At 40.7% G+C, this 24989-nt stretch overlaps 2 long non-coding RNA genes across 5 annotated transcripts in view; one reads left to right on the forward strand and one right to left on the reverse strand.

The window, feature by feature from the left end:
- LOC309843323 overlaps positions 1 to 4705 on the forward strand; it is a 46245-nt gene extending 41540 nt beyond the window's left edge. For both annotated transcript variants that reach the window (XR_014300060.1, XR_014300061.1), the window contains 2 exons: positions 1745 to 1825; positions 3536 to 4705. This is a non-coding gene — a long non-coding RNA (uncharacterized lncRNA). The remainder of the gene's footprint in view (positions 1 to 1744; positions 1826 to 3535) is intronic.
- A 6087-nt stretch (positions 4706 to 10792) lies between these two features.
- On the reverse strand, positions 10793 to 21329 carry LOC309842238. Of its 3 annotated transcripts, none has more exons than XR_014299574.1 (4): positions 21271 to 21329; positions 20253 to 20355; positions 17111 to 17252; positions 10793 to 10940 (listed from the first exon to the last, which is right to left on the reverse strand). It is a non-coding gene; the product is annotated as an uncharacterized lncRNA (long non-coding RNA). The 3 variants fall into 3 exon arrangements; XR_014299575.1 differs by having other exon boundaries at positions 17111 to 17386; XR_014299573.1 differs by lacking the exon at positions 17111 to 17252.
- Between the last annotated feature and the right edge of the window lie 3660 nt (positions 21330 to 24989).

Raw genomic sequence — 24989 nt, forward strand, 5'->3', positions numbered from 1 at the left:
GAAGTACTTGAAGAGCTTCACTTACAGTAATTTCTTAAGCTGAATACCAGGGTTTGTAAACCTTTTTTTTTGAAGATTTTATTTATTTGACAGGGAGAGAACAAGAGGGAACAAGTAGGGGGAGCAGCAGAGGGAAAGGAGGAAGCAGGCTTCCCACTGAGGAGGAAGTCCAAGGAGGAGCTCAGTCCCAGGACCCTGAGATCACGACCCAAGCTGAAGCCAGATCTTTAACTGACTGAGCCACCCAGGTGCCCCTGTAAACTTTTAAAGCAACATAGCTAGCATTTCTTTACAGACTTCAATGTATCAAACATTTTATACTCTCACCTCTATCTTCAATGCAGAGATGATAATGATGATGATGATGATGATTTTACAAATGACAAAACAGAGACTTGAACAGGTTAGGACAGATCCTATGGTAGATCATATTACTGTTCACCCCTCTTTGGTCTTCTGTGTATGAATCCACATGTGGTCATATGAAGCTTCGACCAATAAAATGTGAGCAGAAATGACTTATATCACTTCTGACAAAAGCTTTAAGAGCCAATGCCTGATTCACCATACTTATCTTGTTCTATGGAGCCCCGAATGGAGGCCGGCAGGTCCTGGAGTGAAGACCATCTGGAGTAGAGCCATAGTCAGTCAGTGGGGGGCATGCAGCATGAATGAAAAACAAACCTGGGATGTGATAAGCTACTGATATTTTGGGGTTGATTGTTTCTGCACCAAAACCTAGCCTATCCTGACCATTTTACATAATAAATGACAGAATTAGGATTCAAACCTAAGTCTGTTTAATTTCCAAGCCCAGGTGCTTGGCACAAAGTAGGCACTCTATAAACATGTGCTGAAGGAAGGAATACATAGCTGTTGCCCAGAATCAAATGCAAAATTTCAGATGTGACCTGATCCACATAAGAACCATTAGGAGTACAAACACTACTTTTCTGTGCTGAACATTTATGAGTAAGGCTTAGAGTGTGTTAGCTTTGTTTTTTGTCAAATATACTCACTTTTTTAAAAAAAACGTATTGTCTGTCTAACATGTACAAGTACAGAATGAGATACTATGGGTTATAATAGCATAAAAGGTAAAAATAATTGTCTTCTAGCTTTTCATAATCTCATGAGAGTCACACATTCATAACCGACTGTGTCACAAGATAATGCATAGAGGGTTGGAGAGAGTATGTTGTTGAGTGCAGACCAAGAATGGAACCAGGCAGCCATGAATTTCATTCATTCATTCTACAAATATATGTTGAGTGTCAAACAATGAGTTGGGCGTTATGTTTGCTGCTGCAGATACAGATTAAAAAGAATACCAGCCACTGATCCCAAAGATCTCACAAAGCAGTAAGAGAGACTGATTCATTAACAGGGAATTATAATAACAGCTGTGATAAAGTCAAGTTCAAGAAGCTTTGGTACAGAGGAAGAGTATGAAATTGGCCTGGAAGAACTAAAGAAGACTTTCTGGAGGAAGTGATCTTTGAGTTGATTCTTAACAGATGAGTGAGTTTTTGCAAGATGAAGAAGGGAAGGGGGTGTACTGGTGAAGAGAAGAAGTTAATTCAAATCCCAGTGAAAAGGCCAGGCAGTTCACAAAAACAAGATAGTCTGAAAGAGCATGACTTGTTTTGAGAAACAGCAAGTGGCACACTGTCTTAACTGTGTGGACTACCATAACAAACTAGCATAGACTCGGTGACTTAAACAGTCATTTATTTTCTCATAGATTGACAGTGGAGATTACGGCTTCAACATATGAATTTTGAGGATACATAGTTGGATTGACCCAGGATTGGAATTACTCCAGGTTGGTATGTAGAAGAGCAAGAAGACATGCAATTGAGAGTATTAAGCAAGAAAGAGATTGAAAGAAAAATGTATCCTTGTTTTCAAACTGTCTGGAGAAGGGAACAAGGACAAGAGGAGACTGAGATTGGTGGTGGGGTGTAGGAGTCAAGGGCTTTAGTGCTTTTGATGCAATTATGAAATACACATTGGTAAGGTTAGGAGATGATGCTCAGATACTGGAGTTTAAGATTTCAGAGATGGAGCAATTCCAGTTGATGACAAGATCTGGGATGTGATCAAGAGTGTAAGATAGAAAAAGTAGATAAGAGGTAAAGATGAAAGATCTGTGAGGCTAGGCTGCTTGAGCATGTTTATATATTGATGAAAATTCATTAGAGAGGGAGAGTGTGAGATTTAGCTTGTGTCAGTCAGCAGGAAACAGATAAAATACTTTGGGATCATTTTAGGAAGAGACTATGTACAATGGTGTAGTTACAATATAGGGAACCTGCAAGGGATTGTAAGATATCCTAGGGAAAGAAGCAGCAGAACAATGGCCTAAGATTTATTTAAAGGGATGAGGGAAGGGAGAAATTACCAGAACCCAGAAGGAGAAGCTAACTTGAGAGGACAATAACTTTGCTCAAAAGAAACAGCCAACCCAAGAAGACTTTGAGGTGAAGATGTCGGAAAAATACATGCTCCTATCTCAGGTTCCTCCCACCCTCAGATCTCCTGCTGGGACTTTCCATTGGCCAGCCCTCACTCCTCAAGAGGACAAAAGGCAAAATCACCTGCTGATAGAGTTCATACAGACTTCACCCCCCCCCCCCAGCAAAGACAGGGTAGAGAAGGATAAGAAGGGGCTCTGGAGAGGCAAACAGAGATATCTTGCCTAGCGAGGTTAGAGATACAGGCTAGGGAAAGGCAAATTGATAGTGCAGAATTTTGGCAAGATGGGTGGGGATGAGATCCAAGTATCAGATAGATGAGTGAGGCTTAAAATAGGAAAGGTAACTCTTTTTATTATGTGAAGAGAATTAATAGAGGATGGGTTCCATCTTGCCTGTGACACAAAGGCTGTCAATTGAAATTGAGTGGGGAAGAGATGATACCATTAGAGAACATAAGAGAAAACCAACCAGAGAATTGCTGACCATCCTGGAACCCATATGACATCTAGTCATGAACTTGGGGTGAAATCAACCTTTCCTTTGTGTGATTTTTTTCTCTACTGATATTTAATTGCTCATGTTCAGGCATGGAGAAAACAGATAGTTAGACTCCATGGATTGAATTTTTGCCAGATGGAGGCCAGGGAGTTTTTGAAATAGTGAACCATAAATCTAAGTTACAAAGGAAGGAAAGCGAATGCAGGAGGGGACTAAGGCATATGGAGAGAGTGGAGGAGTTGGTAGAAGACTGGGTGCCCTGAAATGGCGTCCTTGAACGAACTTGCAGGAAAGGTGACAAGTTGTACAAAAGAGTGTGATGCTTGAACTCGTGAAGTTTGTGTCAGTCTGCACCTCTTCGGTTATAAGTAGCAGAAACTAAACTCAATGTAGCTTAAAATAAAAAGGAATTTATCGATCATTTAACTGAGGAGTACAAAGGCAGAGAGGGCTCTAAACATACCTAATTCATGGGATTAGGGGATACTACTAGGACTCTCTTTTTTCAATTCTGAGTTTTCTTACAGGTTTCTATTCCTTATTCTCTCTTGCAATAGACATTCGACACAGGCTCCATATGAAAAGATGGCTACCAGCAGCTTCAAGCTTGCCTCCTGTCATCTCATGATCCTTTAGGAAAGAGCCCTTCCAGTGTTTATACACCAATTTTTCTGAAAGGACTGAGAATTACCTTGCTTGCATCTCAGCCCATCCCGTGAGTGCCCTGGGCACTTTATAAACACTCTTGTACCCACAGTACTAGTTAGACTTCATGACAACTTCCACGGAATACTGAACTTGATGGTCCCTGGTTGCCTCTTCAGTATCCATTCCCCCTTGCCTTTTCCTTTGTAGGACCCAGATTTTCTTTGGGGATATAGGAGCTCCCCCATTCTTTGCAAAATTGTTAAAGAATGACAGATACCATTCTCAGTCCAGTGATAGTCCCTGACTGGTTAAACTGAGTCAGAGTCACCCAGCTACCTGTGCTTTCATGGGGATTTATTAGTATTTATTAGAGGATTTATTAGGAGTTCTTTTAACTCATATACATATACTTTCTTCATACTGCCCAAGTATGAAGAAGTAAAATTACTTTTAAAATAACATGGATTTTCTTTCTAGTATAAAACTATGTCCACTGTAGAAAACATAAATGGTAAGTTATTTACAGTTGGGACTAAGAGTTTATGGTCATTTCTACAAAGATTGAGCATGGATCTTTGACCAGAAAAAAAAAAAAGACTTCCTTATTTGTTACTCCTTAGACAAATCACCTTAACTTTGGTCATTTTCCACTTATAACGCCTGATTTGGGAACAGCATTCACGATGAAAATGAGGATGATGTGTACTAAAGCAGTCTCTCATTCTCTTTCTGTTTCTTTCTCACATTCTCTCCTCAACCTTGTGTTTATTTGCATTCATTGGCTTTACATAAAACAAGTTCAGCATAGCTCTTAAGGATTGTTTTTGGGTTTTGGCCTACAATGTGATAATAAAAACATTTACTAAAGAGCAACAAAATAAGCGTTCTCAGAGTCAAGAACTTGTAATACTATTTGCCACAAAAGTAGATGGAGGCATAGAAGAGTAGATACACATATAATGAATTCATTTGTAGGGTCTCACATCTTCAGTCTTGCAAACCCAACTCCTGACAATACGTTTATGAAAACAAAACATTAAAAAACCTTGGAAAGTCATAATAAACACTGCTGCTGAAACTCTGCTCTGCCACATCCCCGGTTCTGGTTTGGATGTAACACAAGTGTTTTAAATTGCACTGGGTGGAGGCCCTGGCAGGAAGGAAGCATCGGATATTGCTGGAACATATCTTTGTTTGAGCAACAGCTAATGAGAAAGGTCACCATTATGCTTTGCTTTCAAACACTGTGTCTGTTTTGAAATGAGTCCTGAACATTTCATCACAAATGCTGATTTATAATCATTGAAGTACACAATCCTGTAGTATTAACTTGTTTTCTCCTAAGTGGAGAATAGAAACCAAAGCCTATGCTCTCACCACTGTTTTGTTCGGAATATGTCAGTAAAAGAGAAAATGACTTCCTATTTATGGGCTCAGGGCTTTTAGCTATTTACAAAATTCCAATAGTGGATTTAAAGACAAGGATAATTTTTTCCCCTCCCCTGGAGTTTTGTTTTGTGGTTTTTTGTTTTTTTTTTTTTTTTTTTTTTTTAATTCTTGTTAAACTCACTGCCAGTATTGGAGATGTAAGATTTTCTGGATTTCATTTCCTAACATGTTTTTACATTTGTTTAGTGGATCAAGTCAGGGGCATTGAGGTCCTAAGAAAGATTAATTTTTTTCTGTGCAAAGTGTTTACTGACAAATGCAATAAACTTCAGAAGGTCTCCTTCCAGGATGGGCTGACTTAAATCAGAAACGGTAAAAGCAGTAATGTTAGCAATAACAGTAAAAGCAGATATTTTGGCTACAACTTTGGGAGGGGGGCAGAATCTCTTAAATCTCTCCGTTTATATTTTTGGTTTTCCCCGTTGGCCAGGCTGCTGTATTCCCATGTCCACAGCACGTTCCACTGTGGGAGCCTGGAGCTCTCAGAATAAACTTTGGGAAAGGCTGGGTCCACCCTCTGGGGATAAGGGAGCCAGAGGGAGGAAGGGGAGGGGGTAAAGGAAAAGGCAAGGGGACGGCTGTCTTCCTGTGTTTGGATGACCTTTCCTTATGTTTATCTGGCGGGCCTGGGCAGCTCTGCTGGGCTCTGTGTCAGGCTGCCATGTTGGCCCCATGTGATCTCTTTCTTAGCTTCGTGTAGGTAAGGCTCGGCTTCTGCTGGAAGGACTAGATTTAAATCTCTGAGAAAACAAAAGTATATGGGTCTGGGAAGGTTGAGTGCCTGGAGAAAGAAGGCTTAGCAAATATACACATATGCCTGTGTCTAATGGGTTCCTGAGGGAACACTCTGGGTGTCTCTTGGAGCCCTATGAGGCAGGACCCACCTGTGCTTCTGTCCTTCAGCTGGGCACGAGGCTAGAGATCTTCCTTCTCCTGAATGCTCAGCGTTTAGCACAATGTTCCCCACCTGCGGGTCCTCCATAAATATTTCATAGATGAGTAAATAAAGGAATGAATGAATGAGCAGGCATTGAGCAGTGACTGGGCAACAAGCAGTGGGTCATACAATACTTAATGTATTCTCCAGTCTTTGCACCTAGGGCCCCGGGAAGGAGCTCCACTTCAAAGCAACCATTTTCAAACCTCCCTGCCTCACATTCCTAATGCCTGAATCACTTGTTTCTTCGGGGTGGCTGAGACTAATTTTTTTTGGTGTTGACCTCTCCTCCTGGCCTGGCCTTAGCTTTAACGTTACTCCCCAGAGAAGCCATCCCTTAATGCCCTCACCCTTCTCTATCTAAATTAGGGGTCCCTAGTAAACGTCTTATGAAACTCTGTTTATCTTCATAGTTCGTAAGACAACTCCAATTATATTCATTTGTGTGACAGGCCATGCTTGTCTGTCTTCTCCACTAGACTATATACTCCTTAAAGACACGAAGCCAGATCTCTTTTCTCATCACTCTGTCCTCAGCACCTAGCACAGTAGTTGACATAGAGTAGGCACTCAGCAAGTATGTGTTCCGTGGATGAATGAGCCAATCACAGAATGGATTATATTTGAAAGGAGAATTCATACTAGATTACAAAGTGGAGGTGGAAGATAAAAGGCAGAGTCCAAAAGCTCTATCCTGGTCAGACCTTGGACACTTCATAAGTCTGAGATTCTGGAAGGAGGACAAAGTGGTTAACAGATATAAGTAATGTTGTGCATTTACCTCTGGAAGCTAGCTAGCACTCGGGGTTCCTGGGAGTACCAGTAACTTTCTCTTTCATACCCGGCCTGGCAACTTCTTCCACTTTTTCAGTAACAGAAGGGTTTTCTTGGTTACCAGGTATCCAAACCTCAGAAGGACTCTTGACTTTTCCCTTTTCCTCATACCACGCAGCTTTATAATACTTCTTGTTAGTTTCAACCTTCCCGTTCTACTGAGGACCATTCGATCCAGTGTACTAGTCAAGTTTCTTTCTTTTGCAAGTTATAGAAATTCAACTCCAGTTAGCTTAAAACTAGGAATGTATTGGATCATGTATCTGGGAATTTGATTGGGGCAGTTGGCTTTAAATGTGTCTAATCTAGGGGTCAGATGATTACTCAGAACTCCACCTCTCTTGCCATCTTCCTGCTTAGGTTAAAATGGGCAGCTATGACCCCCGGCTCACGATCTCCTTAGAGCACCAGAGAGAACTCTGTCTCCACCCATAAGACTACTCCTGAATCAGTCCCTTTGGGGGAAGGGGCAAGACTCCAATTGTCCTGGCTTGGGTAACATGCTTACTCTTGTGGCTCTTTTAGGGGAGAAGTGCTGGAATCACAGAAAGAGTTCCTTAAGGAAAAGACGGATTATGTTACCAGGATGAGTTGAGGAAGTGGTGCTAAATAATCAAGAACAATAGAATGTCTTCCTGCACAAGCAACCCTGTACCAGTAGCAGGAGGACCTTAACATACATGAGGCAGAATGTACAGGGGAGATGGGGATGTACTATGGAACCAGATGGCTTCAGTCTAAACCCTACCTCTTCCTCTTATTAGGCATGTTATTTTGGGCAGATTAACCTCTCTAAGTCCAGTTTTCTCAGGATGAAATAGTGATAGAAGACATTCAAAAGAATATTATCCAACCTTGAACGTGAAGGGAATTCTGACCCATGCCACAACATTGATGAACTTTGAAGACATTATACCAGGAGAAATAAGCCTGCACAAAGGGAAAAATGCTATGTGAGTCTACTTTTATGAAGTACCTAAAATAGTTGAATACATAGAGACAGAGAGTGGAAAACAAAGGCCTGGGGGCTGGGAATAGGGAGTTGCTTTTTAATGGGTATGGACTTTCACCTTGGGAAGATGAAAACAGTTCTTGAGATGGATGGTGGCAGTGATTGCTCAATAGTATGAATGTTCTTAACACCACTGAATCTTAAAAAGAGCTAAAATGATCAATTTCTGTTATGTATATTTTACCAGAACAAAATAAAATGGTGATGTAAAGAGTAAATGAGACAACAGGCATACATGTGAAACATTAATTCCCATAATAACCCTTAGAATGAGGTATTATTATCTCTTTTTTTTAATCACTAAATGGAGACTTGGAGGTTAAGCAAGTTCAAGGTTACCCAGCTCAAAAGTGGCAGAGCCAGACTCAAAACCAGTATGTGACCCCTGAGTCCTGTTTTTTCCATTATACCACATTTCTCCCACACACACTGTTTCCTAGCTACTATTGCCTGATTAATATTTAAAATGCTGCTTTGATTACATCAAGCCCCTGCCTAACAAAAAATTAAGGGATCTACCCCTGATCTAAAGAGTGCACTCTTTGGGTGCACTCCTTGCAGTCTGACTCCAGTTATTTTTCTAGCTTCACCTCAAGGTCAAGGCCGGGCTCTACCCTGCCCTGTGTTATCTATGTCCATAGCATATACTAGTTCTCTTGCTGGGACGATGGTGAAACTCTACCCGCCTTTCCATGCTCAGGTCAAGACCCAACACCTCCAGAAAGCCTTACCTAAATGAAAGAAAGACATTGTCACTCCTTCCCCTTACCTGCCTCAACATTTATTATTTGACAGCGATACATAATGTAGTGCTTTCAGTGAAATTCTTATTTCAGCTTTTCATGTCTTATTTCCATGAGCAGGCTCTCTGCTCATGAAAAGCATGGACTGTGTTGGTTTTTCTTTACATTTCCTTCAATGCTAGCTTAGTGTTTTGTACTAGCACTTAGTATCATTTTCTTAATGATGCTGATGCAGGAAATATGATTAATGATGACTAATTCACACAACCATGATTTGTACTGAGGAAAAACATGTATTATACCCTTTCTTGGTAGAGAAGGTACTGGAACTTTTCCCTGTACTTTTAGGCTAGTTCAAAACATAATGATTCCTACTCAGTTTGGAAATAAAAAGATTGAGTCTGGTCAAAAAGTTCATCTGCTGGTAGGCCTGTGTGAGAGGTAGATGTCTCTTGCTGATTAAATTCTAAGAAACAGGGGCACCTGGGTGGCTCAGTGGATTAAGCCTCTGCCTTCGGCTCAGGTCATGATCCCAGGGTCCTGGGATCGAGCCCCACATCGGGCTTTCTGCTCTGCGGGTAGCCTGCTTCCTCCTCTCTCTCTGCCTGACTCTCTGCCTACTTGTGATCTCTGTCAGATAAATAAAGAAAAAATCTAAAAATAAATAAATAAATTCTAAGAAACATAAGCAAGCAAAACCATTTACAAAGCAACCAGCAACAAAGCAGTGTTGTTTTGTTTCTTTTTTTTTTTTTTTTTTTTTAGCACATCTTAAAAAATTTAAAAGGTCATTGCAGGTTCTGAAAATAGTGTGTACTGTGCAAATACCACAGTCTCTCTATAGGTACTGGAAATGCTATCATAGTATCTTCAAGCCCATAAACGTTTCTAAATGACACTGTCCTTCCGCCCCTACTCAAATGCTAGTCCTCTGTGAACTATGTAAATGATCTGCATAAGCTCCCCAGGAAAAGAATCAAGGTCAAGGTTCTAGAAACAGTGCCAGGGCTGATATTCAGCAGAAAGCCCTAGCGCAGTAGTTTCGAGTGGTTATGAAGTTTGTTCTGATTGTCCGCTTCCCATTCTTTAACTTTTTTGAACCTCATCCCTGGGTAAAGGGACCAGCACTGGAAGAGCAGGTAGTTCTATTTGGTAGGAGCACAGAGCACCACAGGGAGAATGACAGATGAGGAAGGCAACATAGGTAAGAACCAGAACTTGAAGGAATTCAAATCAACCACATGGGCTGACAATCCATGGAAAACTGTTAAAGAGAAAATCAGTACTGAGTACATTTTCAAAAGGTGAGCGATACCAGTTGATAGGATTTTATAATGTATTGAGTGAGAGATGATAAAGTCTTGAACCAAGAACTCGGCAGTGATATGCAGATGTAAAATGTATAATGTATAATTTTTAGGCAAAATTGACTAGATTTATGATTGGATGGAAGTAATTGGGGGGAAAAGTGTCAAGTGGAGTCAGAATCTGAAATGTGAATTTTCTAATTGGGGGTATGTGCCAAGAATACATGGAAGTTTCATGTTTGTTTTCCCTTTCTTACCTTAAAGTTCAGGACATAAGTTGTGGTTGATCATACAAAATACTCGAGCAGAACAGTTGAGTGTGAGGCTGCTGGCAACTCTTGAAGCCTGCGGTCACCTGATTTGACCACATTTTGGTGCAGTGAGTCTACACAGGAATAACTTCTTTAATATTGCATGAGTTCACTTTGGCATTGCTGAAGGAGATATGGAGAAGGTTCTGAAGGCTGATGGCAACTATGAAAACAGTAGCCAGATGCCTTTGGATGAGGCCATCTCCACACCATCCCACAGGGCATCATTTCTGTTTCACAGGAGTTGAGCCCTGGGTGTTGCTGGGATTGTTACAGCTACTTTGGGTCTTTCCCCACATATGAGGCAGTCAGGATGGGAATGGGGTGCAACCCACAAGTCTGGGAAGCCCAAGAGGAGAGACTCTGAGTTATATCCCCAAGATGGAGCAGAAAATCACCTGGGTTTGCAGGGAGAGAAAATAGAAGAAAATTGATTTTATGAATATGCGTTGTCAGTGTTATCCATCGTCATATTCCTTATGACTGTCTTCTTAAATAAGCCTTTAATTTTGCTTGTCTAAGTAAAGGAAAATATAGTAAACCACAATCTGAAAAATGAGTAGACTTTTACATTTATTTCATCTTGATCTTGGATCTTCAACTTTATAACTCAAGATTTTATTTTGAGTGATATTTCTTCAAAATAGCAGCAATTTCTCCCCTCGATGAAGACCATGACTATAGTATCTTTACAGTTTTAAAAATAAACTGTTCTTTGGACCTGCAAAGAAATATTCAGATGTCATAACCTGAAAATGCCTCAGAATTTTCCCACACTCCAACAAATCCCTAAACAGCCACATGGATATGCACCAACATTTCTAGATCCCCCTGGGAGCACATTTGAGAATGCTTAGTACTGAAGAAAATGTTAGGGAAATATATACACACTCAAAAAACAGGGTTCACACTAAAAGTGCTCTCCAATCAATACATGAAAGGTATCTCAAGTTTAACATGATCATATATGTGATAAATTATTTTTTATTAATTATATCTGTATTAATTGTATAAATTATTTGTACGATACAGAGAGCAGTATAATTTAGACTTCTTGCCCACAAGTCAACATTTTTGTTAACACATATTTCTATTCTATCTTTACTGGAAACAAGACAAAGGAATAAAAATATCTCAGTCTGGGGGTGCCTGGTGGCTCAGTTGGTTAAGCCTCTGCCTTCAGCTCAGGTCATGATCCCAAGAACCTGGGATCAAGCCCATCATGAGGCTTCCTGCTCAGTAGGGTGGGGGGGTTCTGCTTCTCCCTCTCTCTCTGCCCCTCCTCCCTCCTTATGTTTACTCTCTCTCTCTCTCTCTCAAATAAATAAATCTTTTAAATAAATTAAGAGATCTATATCTCTTAATTTATTTTGTCCCTCCCTCCATTAGGCTTATCTTGGCCACACCCAATCCTAGCATGAGCACAACTAGATCATTCTCCTGCCTGCTCCTAAGCTGCTGAGCACCAATGAAAAGCATCACCCATACTGGACATAGGTGCTATTATAAATTCTTGGCTTCTTCTTCACCTGCAGGACAATCTAGAAAGCTAGTTCCTTGCTATCCATAACAATTATTTCACACTTCACTCTCCTCAAACATCTGATCCACTTCTCTATGCCTTAGTGAAAGAGGATGGCTTTGGATAAGATTTCATTACAGAAACCACAAGCAAATCATGACCAAAACCATGAAAGGCTTTTGTTAGGAAACATGAAGTGGTTATAAAAGTTGTCCAAAAAGTAAATACAGAAGGATAGGCGAGAAAATGAGAAAAACAAAAATGACAGGAACAATCTGGCCCTCCCAGTTATCAAACAAACTAGAAATCTTTTGTAATTGAATCATGTGGACTTGCTGAAATAGATAATACACCAATGGCAGAAGCCAGAGACCTCATATAAGAATATAAGATAAGATAAAGGTAGCATTTCAAAACACAGGGAAAGGATAGAATAGTTAACAGATGTTGTTGGAAAAATTGGCTATCCATTTGGAAAAGATAAAGTTTTACCTCCACTTCTCACCAATTAAAAAAAAATGGGTAGATTTTAAAAGCTATATGTTAAATACAAAGAAAAATTATAAAAGTAGTAAGCAGACATATGGAAGAGTGTTTATAATTTTTATAATGGGAAAGGCCTCACAAAGCAAGATTCAAAAGCAAGAAATAAGCAACAAAAAATTTTGACAAACTGTCACTCAGTGTACTCACTGACCTAGCTTTAAGGTAGTCAATCTGGTAATACCTACCAAAATGTTCCTACCCATTTCAAGATTTTCTTCCTTAAAAATATTCACATATGCACAAAGATGTTCATTGTAGTGTTCTTTGAAACAATAAAAAAATGGAGATGATCTCTTCTACTGTAAAGGAATACTTTAAATAAATCATAGTATGTTGATGCAATATGAAAACTACAAACCTTCCAAAAAACTGAGGTGGATTATAATGTATTGACTTAAAAATACCTTCCAACAGAGTCCAAAAAAATCAAATTTTAGGGCAATACAGAAAGTATGCTCACATTTATAAAAAATATCAAAACAGACAATTGTGTGTATGTGCGTGTGTGTGTACATATGTAAATGCACAGAAAACAATTTCAAAGGATACACATCAAATTGTTAATTCCCAGTACTCCTGTAAGTTGGGAAATTCAATTTGGAAAGATGGCAGGTATTTTAGCTTTTACTAGAACTACCTCTGCCTTGTTTGAATTTATTACATTCAACATATATTCTATTTTTTTAAGACTTTATTTATTTGACAGAGAGAGAAAAAGCACAAGCAGAGGTAGTGGCAGACAGAGAGAGAAGCAGGCTCCCCACTGAGCAGGGAGTCAGATGTGGGGTTTGATCCCAGGAACTTAGAATCATGACCTGAGCCAAAGGCAGATGCTTAACTGACTAAACCACCCAGGTGCCCTAAACGTATATTCTAGTATACTTCCATAACTGAATTAAAAATAAAAGAGCATCTGGGTGCCCCAGTCAGTTAAAAGTGTGGCTCTTGATTTGGGCTCAGGTCATGATCTTAGGATCCTGGGATCAGGCTCCATGCTCAGCAGGGAGTCTGCTTGAGGATTCTCTCTCCTTCTCCCTATACAGCTTCCCCTGCTTGTGCTCTCTCTCTCTCTCTCATAAATAAATAAATCTTTTTAAAGAATTAAAAAGAAGAAAATAGAAATTATCAGAGCCCATTATACATAGCAAAGATAAACATTGTTGCCTTAAACTATTGCTTTCTGAAACCTTTGTTTCAATAGTATGTGTGTAGAACACCAGATGTTCAGATCCATTAATTCTTATTGCCATGGAAACTTGTACATGTGTATTTAATTGTCTTAAAATCATTTTGAAAAGTACTCCTGAATTAGGAGTATTTTATTCTTTAATTTAAAAAAAATTTTTTTTAAGGTTTATTTATTTATTTTGGGGGAGGGATGGATGGATGGGGGGGAGGTGCAGACAGAGAGGGAGAGGGAGAACAGACTCCCTGCTGAGTGGGGAGCCCCACCTGGGGCTCAATCCCAAGAGCCTTGAGACCATGACCTGAGCCAAAATCAAGTCCACCACTTAAATGATGAGCCACCTAGGCACCCCTAGGAGTGTAATTTTAAATAACCACCCCAGCCAAGGACATTGCCAGCCTTTGCCCCCTGTTAAAGAAATGCCAGGTTAGGGAAAATGGAGACAGGCACAATAAGCTGTCTATTTCAAGGGTTTTGACCGTTGGGGGGAAAAATAGATAACTAATGTCTAAGGTCTAGCTCTGCTGTTCTCGTTTCTGTCGGATGAGCCCATACCTCATGCACCATTTCAAGTCCTCCTGACCCCGCCTCTTACTCCAGCCACTGCTCCAGGAACCCAATCTGAGTAAATTTCAAACTATGTGACATGGCCTTGCACATGGCAGTCATGTGTGTGTACAGCACAGTCAGTGCCCAGCAGGGCACCCTTGATCAATAGAGATGGGAATCTAAAATTCTCTCCCTTTAAGTCCTCTGAGGGGACAGTTCTGAAATGTCTGTCTAAGGCTCCTCAGAAGGTTACATGGAATTGAGCCCCAGTCACCTGCAACCCCTATAGCCTTGACCAACTTAGTATCACACCCTTGAACGGCCCTTTCCTCCCTCCTTCTCTTTTTCTAGTCCTGCGCCCCAGGATCCCATTCCCAGATATACAACATGGGGGCTGTGCATGCAAACTTTGGCTCAGACTTGGATTTTGGAGGAGTCCAGACTGGGACTAGGGATGTACCCCTTCTTTTTAAACAGAGCGAAGGAAGATTTCTGTACGGTAATGCCGACTAGTATCTGTTTCACACTTACAGGAATTCTATCTCATTGCCACAGAAAACTTACGGGGGAGGTAACTCTACTTTCACTTGATTGATGAGGAACACTGAGGCTCAAAGAAGGGGAGTAACTTGACCAGGGTCACATCAGCTAAAGAATGGTAGAACCAGGACTCAGCCAAAGTTCTCGGAGGAGAAATCAGGCCCCCCTCCGCGCCCCCACTTTGGTATGACACAGCTGCCTTCTATCAGAAAATTTGCAGAGGGCTTTGATCTCTGTGCTTACCCCTATGGGCAGTGCTCTTCCCAGCTTATCAGCTCTCTGCCACAACACTCACTGGGGTTCCAAACACACCCATACTTTCTCCAGCCTCAGATACACCATGCATGGAGGATTTTTTTTTTTTTTCCCAAGAAGTTGTGTTGTGAAGGAGTATAAAGGAACAGAGCAGTAGTTGTAGCGGGGAATACAGATCAAAAGAAAGGGTTCTTGAAGGTGAGCAGATGCACGAGCTGAAGGGGATCCCCTGGAAAAGACGAGGCAGTGCAGGAGAGAGAAAAAGTAGGTGAGAGGAGAGGAGTATCAAAGTCAGACTACAGAGACTGGCTTTCAAAGGGTTAAGAGTCGAGTCCTCTGTGATGATACTGGAGGAGAACAGAAGCAACTCCAGTAAATAAGTTTAGGTCTCTAGGTAAGTTAAGATCTTTCTTAAGTAAAAATACAGACCAAAAGGTTCTTCTTCGGATTCTACATTGCTCACCCTGGGAAAGCAGGAACCATGCCTGGTTTCTCTACTGCTGCTGTAGTCTAGTACCAACCTTCTAGAAAGTTCTCAGTAAATATATGTGATTGCTGAATAGATAGATATATATAAATTATACCCTTCTCCTCACCACCAAAACCTTTGAGAATAATACTAAATGACCAAGAAACAGATAAAAATGTCATTAAGTGAGAATTTTAGTAAGACCTGGGGCACCTGGGGCATCAGTGGATTAAAGCCCCTGCTTTCAGCTCAGGTCATGATCCCAGAGTCCTGGGATCAAGGCCCACATCGGGCTCTCTGATCAGCGGGGAGTCTGCTTTCCTTCTTTCTCTCTGCCTGCCTCTCTGCCTACTTGTGATCTCTGTCTGTCAAATTTAAAAAAATAATAATAATTTTAGTAAGACTTGAAATGACCTACAAAGAAATAATTACTCTAAACTTTACTATTTAATATGATCAGATGTACACACGAGGTCCAACAAACCACACGGCTCATGTGCAGAAGGACAGAGCCCTTGCCTGGCAACAGTACTTGAGGAAAAAAGACATGGGTTGTGGTAGCCAGAGAGCTCCAGGTGAATTAGCAGCAGGAGGCAACCGCTGAAAGAGGAACACCATCATCCAATGCTTCCAGTACTGGTTGAGGGAGGGTGTCTATGACCAGGGCAGAAGACATCCCTGCCTACTTCTGTCGGACAGAGTCTGCTGTGATTTGCTTCCAGGTGCCACCCTTTCAAAGGAACAGTAGAAAGCAACCAGGCTTTTTAATTTTTTTAATTTTAATTTTTTAAAAGATTTTATTTATCTGAGCGAGAGCACACGTGCACACAAATGGGGGGCAGAGGCAGCAGAATAGGAAGAAGCAGACTCCCATTGAGCAGAGAGCCTGATGCAGGGTTCGATCCCAGGACCATCAGGACCTAAGCCCAAGGCAGAAGCTTAATCGACTGAGCCCCAGGAGCCCCAGGGACCAGGCTTTTTAAAAAAATGCTTGCAGGGGCACCTGGGTGGCTCAGTTGTTAAGCATCTACCTTTGGCTGAGGTCATGATCCCAGGGTCCTGGGATCGAGCCCCACACTGGGCTTCCGGCTCGGCAGGAAGCCTGCTTCTCCCTCTCCCATCCCCCTTACTTGTGTTCCTTCTCCTGCTGTCTCTCTCTCTGTCAAATAAATTAAAAATCTTAAAATATATATATATATATATATATATATATATATATCTTAAATATATATGTGTGTGTGTGTATACACATATACACACACATATATATATATATTTGCAACATTCTCATATGAGGACCCGTGAAGAAACCGGGTATATTGAATTCTAGCAAAAAGACTCAAAAGGACCCAAATTTGATTTTCAAATATGTGAAATGCTGTGTCATCTTTTCCAGCACATTTCCTCTGAAACTTCAGAGCCAACCATTCTTCCACCTCACCTGGGCCTCCAGTTGATTGGTCATACCTCCTTTTCACGGCCTCACCTTACTGTTGGCTAGCTCAGATTACATAGGCCAACATGGAAAATTGGTTTCCTGTTTATATCCTCAAATTTCTCACTCCCTTTTACCTATCTTGTGCTTGCTTCGGGGCTGAAGTGGGGTTCATGGGACTGAGTAGGGTCTTATGGTGTGATACCTTTCTTTCAGTTAATGACTATCTGGAGGAGAACTTCCTCCCCATACCTGCTGTTTTCTTCCATGCAGGGGACATAAATGAGTGTCATGTTCCTGGCCTCCATCTCTCCCACTTGCCTTCCCCACCCCCTCCAGATAAAATGATGTACCTGATTGGTGACTTTGGAAGGAGAAACTGGACCTACCTCAGATGGGAACACCTTTCTTGCCTTTTTCTTCTTGGCTATGAGCTGCTTCCAGCAGGTCACTTGTTTTTCTGCCTTTTCTCCATGTTTTAACTTTCTGATGAAGCTCTTTGGGGATGTTTGGGATGGCCCACTGAAGAAGCTTGGGCCCGAGTGAGTAGACCTAATTAGTCACGTCTAATTCTAGGGTTGAGTGTATCAAAGTTCACTTAGTTCTCAAATCAAAGCCATGTTCTCCAGTTGTTTCTTCCTTCTATCCTGAAGGGAGCTTATTGCCTGCAAAGAACATTGATTTCCCTCTGTTCATGGGGGATGGGTGCTGAAGGCCCCAGTGGTGTCAACCTTTCTTCCCCACTCTCTCTCCTCCCTACCCAGGAAGGAGATGATCCAACAATGACATCAAATCTCAAGTGACCTCCAAACCTTTAGGGCTGCCTAGAGATTCTAGTGGGTCTCCTCAGGTAACTTAGTCTCCCCCACTCCTAAAAAGAGGATTTCATGGATTTTCCTCTCTCCCTGAAACTACTCGCCTGATAAGAAAATAAAAGCACCATAAGAGAGCTTCCACAGAGGTATCACTAAGTCTGTCAAATGTCTGCTACCTCCTGTTGCAAGACTCCATCTACAAGTGTCCATATTCCTCTCCAAGGCCACCCCTCACCTGGGCCCTGGATCTCTTCCCCTTGCCCCCTGCAAAGGCCTTGCTCTTGCTTTCTGAATGCCAGCCAAGGAGGGGTGATGGTCAATTATCATCCTTACAGATGAAGTTTCCTTTTTCCTCCCTGGTTTAGAAGGCAGCCTTGAGCTGGTTGTGTCCTTGGCCCCTTCTCTTCTTCTTACAGCTCCTTTAAACGTGGGTGGTAACCCCTGTTTTTGACCTTCTTCTAACACTCTCTCTAAACTCCTGTTAATCATTATCTTCAGATGATATCAATAGTGTGATAAAGATTAGCAAAATGCTAGAAGGAATATTTTAATAAGGAAAAAGCACTTTGCTTTGTACTTTGATGAGAGTCCTGATTTTGATTAGGAAGACCCAGGATTGAGCCTTACTCCCACTTAAGAGTTTTGTGACTGCAGGCAGGTCTCCTACGTTTTCTGAATGTCCACTTCAGCATTTATAAAATGGGGATAACAATGCCTTACCTTACATATACTATCTCAGTGTACTAAGTTTGAATGATATATAAGTGGAAAGGTTTTGTCAAATATAACTTGATCTATAGACATAGATTCTATCATGACAGATTCTGTCAGACATGACATAAAAGGGGTCACTAAACCATTGTCTATAAGGAATAATAATTGACACAGGGAGCTGTCTTTTCACTTTCTCTCTTTTTAAAAGATTTTTTAAAAATTTTATTTATTTATTGACAGAGAGAGAGGGAACAGAAGCAGCAGGAGTAGGAGAGGGAGAAGCAGGCTTTCCACCAAGCAGGGAGTTTGATGTGGAGCTCGATCCCAGGACTCTGGGATCATGACCCGAACTGAAGGCAGTTGCCTAACCGACTGAGCCACCCAGGTGCCCCAAGATTTTATTTTTTAAAATTATTTCTACACTCAACATGGGGCTCACACTGACAACCCCAAGATCAAAAGTTGTGTGCTCTACCTACTGAGGCAGTTAGGCACCCCTCTTTTCATTTCTAGATACTCATGGGGAGAACGTTGTATGTGTAGGTCCAAGATTGCCTTGTAAGTTCTTTGTCAAGACCCGATCAAATCAGTAATGTACCGTAACCATGGACGGTACATGGACACAGGATGGAATCCTCAAATAATCTAAAAATAAGCAACTGACAGATTGAACTGAAATGCGTCTTTTCACCAAATCAACCGGGACTCCGTTTCACTCCTAGAAGTTAACAATCCCAGAATCTTCACTGGCTTCACTCACACCAGCCCTGCCCATTTGCTGATGATAGTTGGAATCTGGCTGAATCATCCTCCCCAGTAAAGGGGGCTCATTTGGGGTTTCAGGCAGGCACATCAGCACATTCCTACATAAGAGAGGGGAAGTTTAAACATATTCCAGACTGAGCTTTCCTTTTGGCTGCAGATCAGACAGGGAGCCGACCTTAGCTTATTTCTGTTTGTTGTTTCTGGTTTTTGTTTTGCTTTCCCCCCATATCCCAGAAGTGCGCACTTTAAGGGGGGAAAAGTCCTACTGTTCTATGGTGATTCTATGAGAAGCCAAGCTATTTATTAAAAGTAGGAAACAGTTTGGGCTTTTTAGCTGAGATTTTAACAGCTCTTGTCTAATCGTTAACATACCAACCTCCCTAACCAGAACATTTGTAAGGGATGACTTCTTAACAGGATCTGAAATCAGCCTTTTCCCAAAAGGCCTGTTAAAAATTACACATTTGGAATTTTGTCCCGGCCTGAGTCAGCTGTTAAATTCCCTTTTGATATTTCCTGGGGAGTGGGGTAGAAGTAAACAGCCTTATTTCATTTAATGGAATAAAAACATTTAAAAACTCTGGTATCAGATTTGCGTACTTGCTGACGACAGGGTGAACAGCTGTACTGTTCCAGTTTGCCTAGGGTTGGGGGATTTCCTGAGGCACAGGCAAGTTGATCACCCTAGAAAGGAAACCCTAGTACAAATCATTCATGAGATAGGTGAGGACATTGAGACCCAGCAAGATTGAAGGATTTGCCCAATATCACGTAAGTGGCTAACAATCACCACACTGATGACACTAGGATCTAGATCTCCTACGGTCTAGATTAGGGCTCCATTGACACACTGTCCTTGTCCTTGGCAGTAAGATATGGGGTAAACCATGAAGAAGAATTTAAGTTTGGTGATGGGTGGGGAATGTAAATATGGGTGTGTGGGTATTGCCTTTGGATTGATGGCTAACCTCTCTGAAAGGTGGAATTCAGTCGGCACACTTCCCAAGTGCCAGGCACAGTGCTAGGATCTTAACAGAAGCCAAGAGTATCCACGAGGTTTCTAAGCCAGAGGTTCTGAATCTAAACAGAGTGGTATTTTCAATAGGAAGATATTTTTAATCCTGTGGTATTTTAGTTTTGTTCTCCCATTGGTCTCAAGAAATCTTAGAGAAATAAAAAATTGTATTATTTGCTCCAAGAATCAGAATAAAGACAGGAAGCAGTGGTTGCTGGTTACCTTTTCCGGGAGTGGCCCAGAGGATGTTTACAGGAAGGATTCCTTTTTGCCTTCTGACTTACGGAGCTTTCAGACTAGAAATAGGGCCTCCAGAGTAGAAATCCTAGGGGGACAGAGTAGATACAAATGCTAGATAAAACCAAAATGAAACATCCTAAGAGGCAAAACACCCTTCCACATCCCCCGCAAGGAAAAAGATAGACCTGGGGAGCCAGTGTGGAAAATTTTTCTTAATGCATAGTTATATCTCTGTTCCTTTTATTCCCTTCTTCAGCCTCACTCTTTAAATTCCTTCCTCTTCCCTAAATTTCCTTCCATCTACTAAACAAGAATATTAAATGGAGGTGGGGGAGGGGCACAAAAAGCCTACGTAATAAACGTTCTCACCAAATCATAGGTTTTTAAAAAGGACCAGCCATCATTGTCTTTTTTTATAGTTACATCAAGTGAAATTATAGTATTTATCAAGTACACATGTAATTTAACATAGACGGGAGTCAGGTTTGGCCTCCCCTGCTGCTCAGTGGAGTTAAAGTGTTAGCCCCAAATGCCAGGGCACAAATCCTTGTGGATCACTGCCTTGTGGAGTAACTGTGGTCAAATTCTCCAGTTTCCTCATCTAAGAGATGGAGAGAACACAGGGTTGTCATGAGGGCTATCAGGTAACCATGCAAAAGAATTAGCAAGTCGTTACAAAGGCATTAAGTACAGCAGTCTATCCAGGTTTTGTGGAACCTGAATATTTTACAACTCTGAGGGCTCTCTTCAATAAAAAGAATACAAATCTTACTTTCGCAAGTTTTATATGAATATACGATTATGTGAACATGTTGCTGAGGCCCCTCCCTAGGTCTGGGAAGGGCTTCTTAAAATGAGATCTTAAGGCTTAAGCTTCCTCAGCTTCAAGGTAAACATGCTTCTGGATAAATCTTCAAAATAGATGTCAGCCTTTGCTGTTAGTTAGTTAGTTAGTTAGTTAGTTAGTTAGTTATTTGAAAACTGTTTATGGTGTACTCACTGTGTGCCAGGCTGGGGGCTCCTGCTAGGTGTTGGGGGTGTTGCAAGTCTGGAAATTCTATGCCTTAGGTAAAGGGAAGGTCACTAAATATCAAAGCAAACCAAACTCCTTATCTAAAGAATGTTGACTTTGATTCGACAGAACATCCCAAAGCTAATAAATGACTGCAAAGCACTTTACAGACCTCTTTTTTAACAGTGTACCAGTGAACCAGATGAGCTATTTGTGGTCATTATTTTTATTCTCCTATTTTTAAAAATTGTGGTAAAATACAAATAATATAAAATTTACTATCTTAAGCATTTTTAAAGAGGGGTGCTATGGAGAGGTAGAGGGAGAAGGAGAGAGAGAGTCTCAAGCAGGCTCCCCACCCAATGCAGAGACCCGTGTGGGTCCCAGTCTCACCACTGAGATCAAGAGCTGCACCCCTGACTGACAGAACCACCCAGGCGTCCCTGTGTTAAGCAATTTAAAGCGTACATTTCAGTGGCATGAAATCCCTCCATATCGTTGTACGACCATCACCATCTCCATTCCCAGCACTATTTTTAACTTGTGAAACTGAAACTCTGTGCCCATTAAACACTAACTCTCCATTTTCCCTTCCCCAGAGGCCCTGGCAACTGCCATTCTGTGTTCTATCTTTACAATTTTGGCTTCTTAGAGTAGTCAAATACTCTAGAAGTAGAATCATACAGTAGTCAAATACTCTAGAAGTAGAATCATACACTACTTCTCCATTTGTTTTGGGCTTATTTCACTTTCCATCCTGTCCTCGAGGTTCATCCACATTGTATTTAGGGCTGAATGATATTCCATGATATGTATGTATTACACTTGGCTTATGCACTCATCCATCAAAGGATAGTTGAGTCACTTTCATGCTTTAGCTACCATGAATAATGCTGCTGTAAACACAAGTGTACAAGTGCCCATGATTTTGGGGGTGCTTTAGAACATTTGCATCCCCATGATTGCTGCTATAATGTACGTGAATGATCACTTTCCTTTGTTCACATGCAAATCAAATAAAGCAATCAAATACCCAGGAGCCAGTAATCAAACTTGAATTCATTCATCTTCCCCATATCTTACTGTCCTTTCCTTATTGTCTATTTTTGGCTCCTTTGTCATAATTTAATTAACCATATACACATGGATTTATTTTCTGAGCCTTCTATTCTATTCTATTGGTCTGTTTGTATGCCAACACCATACTGTCTTAATGACTATAGCTTTGCAATATAGTTTGAAATCAGGGAGCATGATGCCTCCAGCTGTGTTCTTTTTTCCTAAAGATTGCTTTGTTATTTGGATATTTCTGGGGTTCCATACGGATTTTATAATTATGTGTTCTATTTTTTGGGAAAAACGTCATTGGAATCTCAATAGAGATTGCCTTGACTCTGTAGATTGTTTTGGGTGGTATGGAAATTTTAACAACGTTGAGTCTTCCAGTCCATGATCACAGATTATGTTTCCACTCATTTGTATTTTCTTAGATTCCCTTCATTAATGTCTTATAGTTGTTAATATATACATCTTTCACCTTCTTGGTTAAATTTATACCAAGTTATTTTATTCTTTTTGATGCTATTGTAAATTGATTTTTAAAATCTTTCTGATAATTATTATTGTATAGAAACAGACAGATTTTTGTGTATTGATTTTTTTAAATGTTATTAACATATAATGTACTATTTGCTTTAGGGGTACTGGTCTGTGAATCATCAGTTTCACACAGTTCACAGCACTGACCATAGCACATACTCTCCCCAATGTCCATAACCCAGCCACCCTATCCCTCCCCCCACCCTCCAGCAGCTCTCAGTTTTTTTCATGAGATTAAGAGTCTCTTATGGTTTGTCTCCCTCCTTGGTCCCATCTTGTTTCATTTTCTCTCTCCCTCCCCCCATGACCCCTTGCCCTGCCTCTCAAACTCCTCATATCAGAGAGATCCAATGATAATTGTCTTTCTCTGATTGACTTATTTCGCTTAGCATAATACTCTCTAGTTCCATCCACATCATTGCAAATGACAAGATTTTGGGATATTTGATGGCTGCAATATATATATATATATATATATACACACACACACACACATATGTATACACACACACACACACACACACACACACACCCCACCTTCTTTATCCATTCATCTGTTGATGGACATCTAGGTTCTTCCCATAGTTTGGCTATTGTGGACATTGCTGCTATAAAGGGGCATGTGCCCCTTCGGATCACTACATTTGTATTTTTAGGGTAAATACCCAGTAGTGCGATTGTTGGGTAGTAGGGTAGCTCTATTTTCAACTTTTTGAAGAACCTCCATGCTGTTTTCCAGAGTGTTGCACCAGCTTGCATTCCCACCAACAGTGTAGGAGGGTTCCCCTTTCTCCCCATCCTCCTCAACATCTGTCCTTTCCTGAGTTGTTAATTTTAGTCATTCGGACTGGTGTGAGGTGGTATCTCACTGTGGTTTTGATTTGTATTTCCCTGATGCTGAGTGCTGTTGAGCACTTATTCATGTATCTGTTGGCCAGTTGGATGTCTTCTTTGCAGAAATGTCTGTTCACATCCTCTGCCCATTTCTTGATTGGATTATTTGTTCTTTGGATGTTGAACTTGATAAGTTCTTTATAGATTTTGGATACTACACCTTTATCTGATATGTCATTTGCAAATATCTTCTCCCATTCTGTCTGTTTCTTTTGGTTTCGTTTCCTTTGTTGTGCAGAAACTTTTGATCTTGATGAAGTCCCAATAATTCATTTTTGTCCATGCTTCCCTTGCCTTTGGTGCTGTTTCTAGGAAGAAGTTGCTGAGGCTGAGGTTGAAGAGATTGTTGCCTGTGTTCTCCTCAAGGATTTTGATGGATTCCTGTCTTACACTGAGGTCCTTATTCATTTTGAGTCCATTTTGTTTTCTGTTGTAAGGAAATGGTCCATTTTCATTCTTCTTCATGTGGCTGTCCAATTTTCCCAACACCATTTGTTAAAGAGACTGTCTTTTTTCCATTGGACATTCTTTCCTGCTTTGTTGAGGATTAGTTGACCATAGAGTTGAGGGTCTCTTTCTGGGCTCTCTATTCTGTTCCATTGATCTATGTGTCTGTTTTTGTGCCAGGACCATGCTGTCTTGATGATGACACCTTTGTAATAAAGCTTGAAGTCTGGAATTATGATGACACCAACTTTGGCTTTATTTTTCAACATTCCTCAGGCTATTCAGGGTCTTTTCTGGTTCCATATAGATTTTAGGATTAATTGTTCCATTTCTTTGAAAAAAAATTTATGGTATTTTGGTAGGGATTGCATTAAATGTGTATATTGCTTTAGTAGCATGGACATTTTCACAATATTTGTTCTTTCAATCCATGAGCATGGAATGCTTTCTACTTCTTTGTGTCTTCCTCAATTTCTTTCATGAGTACATTACAGTTTTCTGAATATAGATTCTTTGCCCATTTGGTTAGTTTTATTCCTAGGTATCCTATGGTTTTCAGTACAATTGTAAATGAGATCAACTCCTTAATTTCTCTTTCTTCTGTCTTGCTGTTGGTTTATAGAAATGCAACTGACTTCTATGTATTGATTTTATATCCTGACGCTTTACTGAATTCCTGTATGAGTTCTAGCAGTTTTGGAGTGAAGTCTTTTGGTTTTCCACATAAACTATCATATCATCTGCAAAGAGTGAGAGTTTGACTTCTT

The sequence above is a fragment of the Mustela nivalis genome (assembly GCF_964662115.1).
Source record: "Mustela nivalis genome assembly, chromosome: 10".
NCBI lineage: Eukaryota > Metazoa > Chordata > Mammalia > Carnivora > Mustelidae > Mustela > Mustela nivalis.